Below are 10,932 nucleotides of genomic sequence, written 5' to 3'. Positions count from 1 at the left end.
ATTTACAAACTCTCTATCTGATCAATTTGCTGGCTTTAGTCGAGCCACAATCGGCTTCATCCCCCCCAGGGAAAGTTCATGAAATGGCCATGTTCAGTAATAAGAAAATCCAATACTCTTATTGGTTGGGTGTGGAGTTTCAAAGAGCAATATCATTGGCGGTGTTTTTTCAAGTTAAATATAGGAACATGCCTAGAGATTTCAGCAGAAGACCTTGGAACTAAAGCTACAAACTACAGAAAACAATGGGAAAACTAACTTTCCCATATACGATGGCTCATCTAAGAGCATGGCTAGATATTCCATTTCCATAATCAAAGTAGTATGAGTTTTGAGTTCAGAGATGAGCCTACCCCTATTATTCTCAATTACTGCGCTACAAGAATCTAGTGTTCGTTCTCCAAGAATCCAATGTTCGTTATGTGTTCTCCCGTAGTATAAAGGCTATTATAGTTGTAGTTTTATTAGCCTTAGTGTCGTAGTATATGCCTTAGTTTTTTGTGGTCGCCTTAGTTTTTTGTTCTCTTTGTTCTCCATCATTGTGTCATTGTGTCATCGCCTTAGTTTTCTGTGTTTTTTTGTTCTCCATACAGTGTAACTCAAGCATCCTGCCATATCTGTAGTGTGGCTTCAGCATCCTGCCATAAGAATCAAAGCATCCAACATTGGAGTAATTCCTGTTTGTGAAATATGAAACAATCTAATGAAGTTTGGTTGTGATATTCTTTGGAAGTGGAAAAATAGGTATTGCCATGCAAACTACTTTCAACATGTGTTAGCCATGTGTTTAAACATGTGAATTCTCTATACAACAGTGTGGAAGTTGATGGGTGGGGATGGACTAAGCATCGTGGTACCAGGCACCTTCGGTAACTAATTGAATGACCCCTCGCAAACCAAATATTTGATGCCAGGAACTAATGCTGGCATTAGTTTATCTTTTGAAAATATTAATGAAACCAATCCTTAGTATATAACCTTTATAGCCTCTTCACTTCGGGAAAAGGCCAAATAAGATGACAAATATTCTCATTGGCCATAAAAACCAATACCTCTATTTGATAAGTTGATCAATCGTATGTCATGAAATGTCAACAAAAAAATTTAGGTTACTTGTAAATACATTAATGATAAGATTAAAACTCGGTTGCTATTGTCCCATGCTACAGGTGACATGGACTAATAAGAAGATAGCAATAAGTGACAATTTAAACCTTTTATCTAACTTTTTAACAAAACTTTAAATAAAATGGGAAAATTTTCCTATTATAATATATAATTATCTTTAATATATACCCGATTATTAAAAAAAAACTATAAAATTATTAAAACACCATACTTTATCACAATCCAATAAAAACAAATGATGTATAAATTTGTATAAACAAAACCCACTTTCTGTTTCCCATCTCTACCACCATCTGCTTATAGCATGTTTACCACTGGTAATTTTTTATTTTATTTTGGGTGATAATATAAACGTTCGAGGTTTGAGATCATAACAAATATTTTAAAAATTAATTAGATGCGAAAAAATGGGCAAATATTTTAAAAATGAAATAGATGCGAACGAATATTTACAAAAGAAAAAAGGATTTCTTTGTCATTAGAAAATTTGAATGTTTTCTAGATGGAAATTTACAAAAAGAAACATAAAATATTTCTTTGTCATCCAATGAATTCAAATTTTGAATATTGTTGAGTGGATGTGAATGGAATGCATGCACCCATAACCAAAAATTGGATGGTGGGACCACTTGGGAAAGTATTTATACACATAGAATGCTTTTCCATTCATCTTGTCTCTTTTTCTCTGCTCAGAATTGCATTGCCTTAGCATTGCATTTTCTTCGTGCTTTGATTTCTGCACTGCATGGCCATGCATTTTACTCCATTTTTTCAAGAGAGCGGGAGTAAATTTTAACAAATTGCTTGTAGTAGAAAATACAAAAACAGAACATTTTCATAAATTTCTAGAAAGTCTCACTACTTGGGTCACAAGAGTCTGGACCGAAGTTCTTTCGATTATGATGTTTCTTGCTTTTTGTTATTGGTGTGGAGGAGCGCTACTTTTTAAGAACATCAAAATAGGAAAGGTGCGAAGAGAAGGACTTATTCTCAACCACCTTACCAACCTCTTCATATTTTAATGCAAGAGAGACCTTTGGGGAAAGATTTCCCATTGCTGGAGTTTTCCTGGAGGGTCTTGATTTTATTCTTCTTCATCAATCAAATTATAAATAGCCTTTGGAACAAGGTTATTAGGCTTATGTGCTTGGGCCTCAAGATTCTCACCTTCTTCCTCTGAATTTTCTCCTTCTGCCTTACAAACATTGAAAATTTTAAAGCTATTTTTAGAAAGGGGGTGTTGTTGAGATTTAATGTTATATGGTTGTTGCTTCTTATTTCATGCTTCTTGTGTTTCCTTTTAACTAGAGTGAATCCTTATTTTCATCTTGCTTTTCTGGAAGTGATGGATTAGGGGAGCTTCGGGACACTAAAGCTTTTGGACAACTCTTCACAAAATGTCCATACTCATGACATAGATTGCATTTAAAAGTAATTTGTTCATATTCCAAAGCTTGGAGGTGAGACCATCCATCTAGATTTAGTTGAATCACCTCTAGGAGACCCTTTGAGAAATACATTTCCACGCAAATTCTAGCACATGAAAAATTCTTCCCATGTTTCATATCACTGGAAATAAATTTGCCCAAATTCTCTCTTATAGGCTTGAAAATGTCTTCACCCCAGCAAAGAAAAGGGGTGAATGGCAATCTAGTCCACACAGGTGTAGATGAAATTTCCATCATGGGATTAAATTCCAGAGACCAATGAGTGAGGAACAGACCTTTGGCACCCATGAAATAAGGACCTGATTTATAGGTCTGGTATTTATCTTCCTAGTTTTCAAAGAGAAATGCATAATACCCGTTTCCATAATAGATAATGCACTAGGGTTCATGATTTGCCCAATTGTCAAAAACCCAATCTTCAACAACTTCATAACTTGGAAACAAACAAGCAAAATTTCTCAATAGCCATTTTTCCTTCAAGATTTTCACATTCTTTTCGTTGAGGTGGAGAACCTCAGGCCCAAAGAAGGGTTTGATTCTTCCTTCTCCACGAATTCGTTTGGAGGAATCATTATGTATGCATTAAATCTTATGGAAAACACAAAGTCCACTAATATATCTTAAGGATTGTCCATGAACCATATTCTACACTAGCTGCAAACGTGGCATCATGACCAGGTGCAAATTTGTGCTAGAGGTGGCGACACTGCTTCTATAGAAGCTCATATCTACGAGGTGGTGACAACCTATGTATGGAAGCAACTATGACTTCAAAAGGGGCTAGGATGTTACTTGAAACGAAGTGAAAATTGGATAGACATAACGAATGCAAACAGACACATAGTTTATTGAACTAGTTCTCGGGAAGAGAAGATAATCATTGTGTCAGGCAGCTAGGGAAACCCTAGTCGTGACAGAGCAGATCCACAAGGGTCCACCCTTTTCTAGCTTTTTCCTAGACCTATATAATGTTTACCCTTTTAAATGTTTTTGGATTTCCTTCTATTCTAGCAGAGGAAAATTTATGAGTGAAAAGAATTATGATTAATTATTATTTTTATAATATAGTTTAAAAAACTAATTTTATATATTTACAAATATTTATTTTAATTAATTATTATTTTTATAATATGGTTTTAAAAAATGGTTAATTTATAACTTTTTTATATCTTTATTCTTTTAAATTTTTAAGTTAAAAAAATATTTAGGCATATAGAAGATTTTGTATGTGTGTTAGATTTGAAAAATAATTTTATATTCTATATATAAGGATATATGTGTTTCTATCCATTACATCACAAATTTGAAACCATCACATCGAAGCTTATCATGTCACTTGTGGGAGTTGAAATATTTCAAATACACACACACATAAACTTGTAACGAAAACACAGAAACTTGAGAGTACTTCCTCACATTTCATGGATGGTAAACTTGGAAACCAGCAAACCCATGATCAAGAACAACTAGCAACTTTATTAAAAAAAAAATATGTTTGGGATTTAAATTATATATTATTATGGTTAAAGCATTTGAAATAGTTTCAATATCCTACATTTTTATCATTTTTCATGTGTGTATAATTATAATATATATCCATCTTGATTACTTTTAAATTTTTTAATCGAACAAGAAATTATATCTAAAGATTTTGGTTTTTTGCCATTTACTAATTCCATGATTAAGAAGAATCTTATAAAAAGCTTATTTTATAAGAAATTACAACAATAAAATAAAAGTAAAAAACATATTAATATTCATTGAGATTCAAGTAACAACAATACAATAAAAGTAAAAAACATATTAATATTCATTGAGATTGATTGCATGGGTGATTGAATATGAAATAAAAATCATGGCTTATAAGTTAGGTTGGAAGACCTTATATACTTTAAAATTCTAGTTTTCAAATGACAGGTTTTAAAATTTTGAAATTATGAATTTCGAATAATGAAAAAAACATCATTTTTAATTTTATGTAATTAAAAATTATATATAAAAATTAATAAGTATTTTAAAATTTTATTAATCTTTAAAATGGAAGGACACTCGTTTACTTTATATACGATAAACGAACAACGTTAAAACGTATTTTAATTAGGTTTGTTGGAAATCAAAAAAAAGAAATCAATTGAAGAAGCAATGCTAAGCTAGAGAACCAACGCATTTGGAGATGGCTTTAAGTTTAGAAACATAAAATGATAGACAAATAAATATGGGAGAAGGTTTAACATTTGGAGATGACTTTATGTCTTAAAACTTAAAATGATGAGACAAATATTTATGGTAGAAGATTTAATTTTGGGAGGATCTGGAGATGGCTATCTTTTATTAATATTTAATTTAGAAATATATTATATAAAATTTGTATTTAATTAAAATAATTGTATATACAGTTTAGATAATAAAACTAAGGAGTATTATAAAAAATGTGAAGTATTAATTTAACTTGTTATATAAAAACTGAAATTAAGTAAGAAAAATAAAAATATTTCTCTTCAACATTTTAATTAAATCTAATCACATGTATATTAAAACTAAAGGGTATTATAAAAATGCTAATTATAAATTTAATATATTATATATAAAATAAAACATAAAAATGTTTTCCCACCATTTTACTTAAATCTAATCTCATTCATATATATAGATATAGTTAATTCATTCATACACATGTAAACAATATTAAGTATATTATATTAAATAAGATATATCATTAATATTAAGTATATTATATTAAATAAGATATATCATTAATATAATTAAGTTTATATAAGAGATATATACATTGTCATATAAGTATTTTGTGTAAACTTCAATGGTGGATTTACATCAGGAAGATGGGAAAATATACCTTATATTATAGAAAATGGACTCATAAATAGGTAGAAAATGCTTTTATGATATTTATTTATAAGATTAAAGTAGATGTTTGCTATATAGCAATGTTATTTGCTCAAATAACAAACAAAGCATATTCACAATGTCATCTCACATACACACTAATAAGTATCTAGATAAGCTTTAATTAAAAATATAATTTTCGATTAAAATGGGTAAATATTTTTACTACATGCTTTACAACTCAATATAAGAAGTTTTTGTAGTAATGTGTTAGATAAAATGTTGTAGTAAAGCATTGCATCAACTAATAATAAAACATAATGTTTGATCATTAAAAAAATGAAAATAAAAAGTAATAATAAAAATAATAATTTGATTCAATTCAAATTGTCATATCTTAATTTTATTTTTATTCATAATATTATAAACAATTTCTTCAGCAATAAATTCACAATACGCATATCACATAAGAAAAAATTGAATATAATGATCTATATTTGTAACTTGTAAAGTTCATTATCATAAAAATATTCAAAATATTTGGAATACGAGAATACTCACCATACAATAAATAATAATTATAAATAAATGTTTTGAATACAAAAGTGATATAATTTAATACAATAATGGGCTGTGTATAAATATTAGGTAGGGGTGCACTTTAATAAAGAGTCATGGCCTTTCATAATTATTAATTATTATGATTTTATTTTTTTCATGTTGGAAGCATTGCCTAGCCCACCCAAAGGGGACCACCAACCAACTATTACTATGTTGAGCCTAACCTTGATGGACTCGAGGAGAATTGAACGCATGCCTCATGATAGAGGGCCAAATGACTTGACAGGGGGACATAATCAAATCAGATAACCACCAAGGATTATTAGCTTTTATGATTATATTATTTATTATTTGCATTATTCCATATTCATATTTATTCATATTCATAACATTATATTCATTTTTAGAAATACTTTTTCTCCAAAGCATATCGATGAAAAACTCTGATATCTTTTTATTTGTTTTCTATGTCATTGCAATTTTATTGGTTATTGGAGTTGTCAACATTGGTGATGCTAGACAATATCAATTTCTAATTATGATATAGAATCATCACATTTTGATATGATCTAATCATGCCAAATCAATCTTCTTCAGAAAATTGTGCTTATCGACTTCCTAAAATGAATTGTTATCACAAGACTTAATTATGTTGACATCGATGTTCTACGAAATGTGCGTTAGTTGTTTCTGTCCTGAGTGATATAAATTCATTAAGTGGTTTAGATGTCTGCTTTATAATTCGCATGTCAATATGGAGGTTTTGTGTCCTAAATTTTCCTCATCATGCTTGTGGTAGTTTCTTGAGTTACTTCAAGTACTAATGCTAATAAGTTGGTTTTCAAATCTTTAATTGGAATTTCCATCATATGAACTACAACATTTGAGTATGCGTTTCCTTCAATTGGATTAGGATTTTTTTGAGTTGTGAGGTTAACGAGATATGTATTTATTCCATTTTCTTCAAATTGAATTTCTACATTTGAAATTTTGATACTTCTTTCACAATAATTTGTTGTATTTCCCAATAACTTATTTCCCTTCTTAAGTTTTGTAATTCCTATAAATAATTTTTCATTGTGGTCCTTTGGGAGAGGAATTTCTTCATTTTTGTTTGCGATAGTTTTTTCAACTTCTTTTTGCATATTTTGCATTGATTTTTGGTTTTATTGAAGAATTATTTTTGAGATATCTTTCATGTCTTCTGGTATTATTGAATCTGGCTCCCATCTAATGTAGTGTTATTTTTTTGTTCTTGTAGAAAAAACTCAAAAAAAATCTTCTTCACATTTAAGATAAAGGAACCTAGTGATTCCATCTAGGATGAATTCAAAATAATGTCACTATCATCATAAAATAAATATTTAATGATGAATTGTGAGATAAAATTGTAGTTCCCAATACTTGGTTGTAAATTGCTTATTATTTTCATCCTTGTCTATCATTTCAATTATATTTGACTAAGGAACCACTAACTGGTTAGCACATTATGTACTGAATAATTGTCGTTTTGAGTAGGAGTGATAGAGATAATAACATTATTTCTTGTAATTGTTCCTTTGAGTTTAAATGCTGCAAAGACAACTTTGCCAAAAGTCTTAAGAAATCTTCCATTACTAGTCTCATTTTACTTATTCAAACTTTGTAATGAGTGAATGCACAAAGTGTGAAAGACCTACTTCTTCAATACACCTTTAATTTAAACTTAATGTCTTTGTTTTAAATCCTTCATGATTTATTATGGTGAATTGTTTATTAATGACATGAGATAATGGAAGCTAATAAATTTGTATTGGTCACAACCTTTGATTTGATGTTCTTTGAGAGTAATATTTATCCACGGGTTTGATATTTTCAGTTAAAAATTGCTTTTGGCTCCTTTGTAGACCAAGAAATATTGTCGTGAATAATTTCTGTAAACCACCATAACAATAGGTAGCAATGACGATGGTGTATCCACCTACAATAATATTAATGAGATTGAGCTATAAAACGAACTGACAAAATGATCAACAATTAGCGACCATGTTAATGAATGGTAATTATTTATTATCGATCAACCAATCTCTCTACAAAATTTGGGAAACATGTAATTGTTGCTCTCAATTTTTTCAGATAGCCACACGTCATAGATTTAACTTTATTTTCTCAATGACACCTACTAAAAAATTTTGTCGACTTACATTCTGGTGTATTTATTGTGCCAAAGAGTGCCTCAATGTTCCAATATTACAGTACTATGGTCTGATGTTTCAGAGAATGGTCTTATGCATTTGGCATCCAATGTTCAATGAAATATGATAGTGGTTTTTTGAATGATGGTCACATTTGTTTTCATGATGGCTATGATATTTCATAAAAACATCTTATATTTTTTTGTGTTACTTTTCCGTGACAATTGAGTAATTTAGAAACTTAAATAGATTATTTAAACTAATACTTTATAAATTTTGAATTATGACCTCTATATATAAAACTCCACCCCTCTTTAACTTCAAAATTTCCTTTTATATTTATATTTTCCTTCACCTTTTAAATATATATTCACTTGTAGATCTTTAACTCATTTGATAATTATCTCTGCATAAAAAGATAAAACACCCGTCTTTAACTTCAAAATCTCCTTTTATATTTATATTTTCCTTTACCTTTTAAATATATATTCACTTGTAGATCTTTAACTCATTTGATAATTTTCTTTGCATAGAAAGATAAATCTTATCATTCACATAAAGAGATATTTGTATTTCTTTTGTTTTTCTTTACCTTGCAAATACCATGGGCTGCCAAAATCGTGAGTTTGTAGATAAAAAAATCAAGATTATCTTCTTTATTCTTCCTTTCCTTTTGTATAGTTTTAAATATTTTTGAAAAAAATCCCTTTTAGTGTGGTCAAAGACCTAAAGAATAGGGAGAAACTCTTTTAATCGAATGTCTCAAAACTTATATGAAGAATGGCTACAATTGGAAAACAAGTCTCTATATCAAATGATAACAATAATGTTCATTATCATACAAATATTCATAATATCTTGAGATATGAGAATATCCATCATAGGATAAATAATATTTATAAACAAATATTTTGAGTACAAGACATGCCTTTTAATAATAAATATTTTGAGTACAAAGAGATATGATTGAATACAATGATAGACCCTATATAAATATGAGGGAGGAGTGTTTAGTAATTATTAATTATTATTATATTTATGTCAAGGATAGACTGAGTGGTTGAGCTGGCTTGTTAAATCCCTCACCACTCAGATGGATTCCCAAAATGACATGCTTAGCCTGTATTAATTAAGATGAAGGAGTAGGCTACCTTAGCGAGTTTTCACTCAGCCCTCTAATCAATATAAACTTGTCAGGCTTTTATTTAGTCATTAAATCATTTTTGTATATAAAAAAAAACAACAACAAAATTATTCTTATATTTATATTATTTGTATTATTTTATATCCATGTTCAATTATTGATACTATTCCATATTCATATTAATAACAATTTTATATTTAGATTTAATTAATAAATATATAATTAAAAATTGAAATATTTAAGATATAAAAATAATTATTATTATAAATTAAAATAATAATGATTCATATAAAAAATAATAAAAATTATAAATTAAACTTCAATATAGTATATAAATTAAAATAATAATAATTCATATTAATAATCATAGCATTTTAAAATTTCATATTTAAATTTAATTAATAAATATATAAAAATTTAATATTTAACAGTAAATTCTTTTAATATTTAACCATAAAATTATAACTATACTAAAATAATTAATTACTATTCTTAAAATATATTATTTATAAAAATTAATTATTTGTATAATCTTTAATCATCACACTTAAAATATGGCACTTATAAACCAATTAATAATAAGATATTCAAATGTAATATATCACTTATAAACATTATCATGATAATACTATATTCAAATATAATATATTAGATTATAAACAATATCATGTATATAATTATATTCAAACAAGGGAAGCTGCGACGCAGCAAGTCCCTGCATCAAGTTAAAATAAGCATTTCTTATGCCTTGCATTTGCTGTTTTTAGAGGGGCCGAGGAAACATGCGCCATACTCACAGTCTTTACCAGATACCTGTTTCACCAGCTACCTGTTTCACCAGCTGTCCCTCCGTTGTATGTTTGGAAACTGCCACCAGTTGTGTTTGTAGCAAGAACCAACACAAACCAACTGTCTTCTAAAGCTACACCTGCTGATACAAATTTGGTATCATTCACGTATTGGAAATATTGAGACGTTACAACCATGTAATTGTTGTATGCTATCGCCGGATTTGAATCAGGAACACAATCAGGAAGGATAACTCCATCCTTGGTATTAGATATGTTAAGATGGCAGCTATCCAGTAACTGCGGATAGTTTGAAAATTGAGGTTCATTGCCAGGAACAGTATCTTCACCAGTAGCATTATTACAAGATTGACCTTTGAACTGTTCTGCAATCTGCTCAGCCAAACAAGCAGCATTTTCATTTTCTGTGAGAACTGGCAGCTTCCTTTCTTGTCTAAATTTGTTAATATCTTCCAATAGTGTGTTTACAGCCACTGCAGTTCAGATTATATCAAAGTCAATAAACATTCATATGCAATCATACTGCACTGACTAAAATATTTGATTCCATTGGAGATGCATTAGGTTCCTACTACAACAAAAAATAGAAAATAGACCATAGTAGACACCATCCAACATTCATTAACCACGAAGTCACTTCACATTCAATGCTTTAGATCTCACTGGCTTGAAAATGGAATTGACTAACTGAAGCTCATAGGTCCAAAAAATGCACAATGCTATTTGTCTCGGCAGTGGATAGACTGGAGAACCTGATCTTTATGGTGACCATTAGACCATCACAATTGCAGTTCACAAACATAAAGCATTATAGGAGATAGTGA

The sequence above is a fragment of the Pinus tabuliformis genome, chromosome 3_1, assembly GCF_031772625.1.
Source record: "Pinus tabuliformis cultivar Carrire ecotype Pingquan chromosome 3_1, CPIR1, whole genome shotgun sequence".
NCBI lineage: Eukaryota > Viridiplantae > Streptophyta > Pinopsida > Pinales > Pinaceae > Pinus > Pinus tabuliformis.
This window is presented reverse-complemented; position numbering follows the sequence as displayed.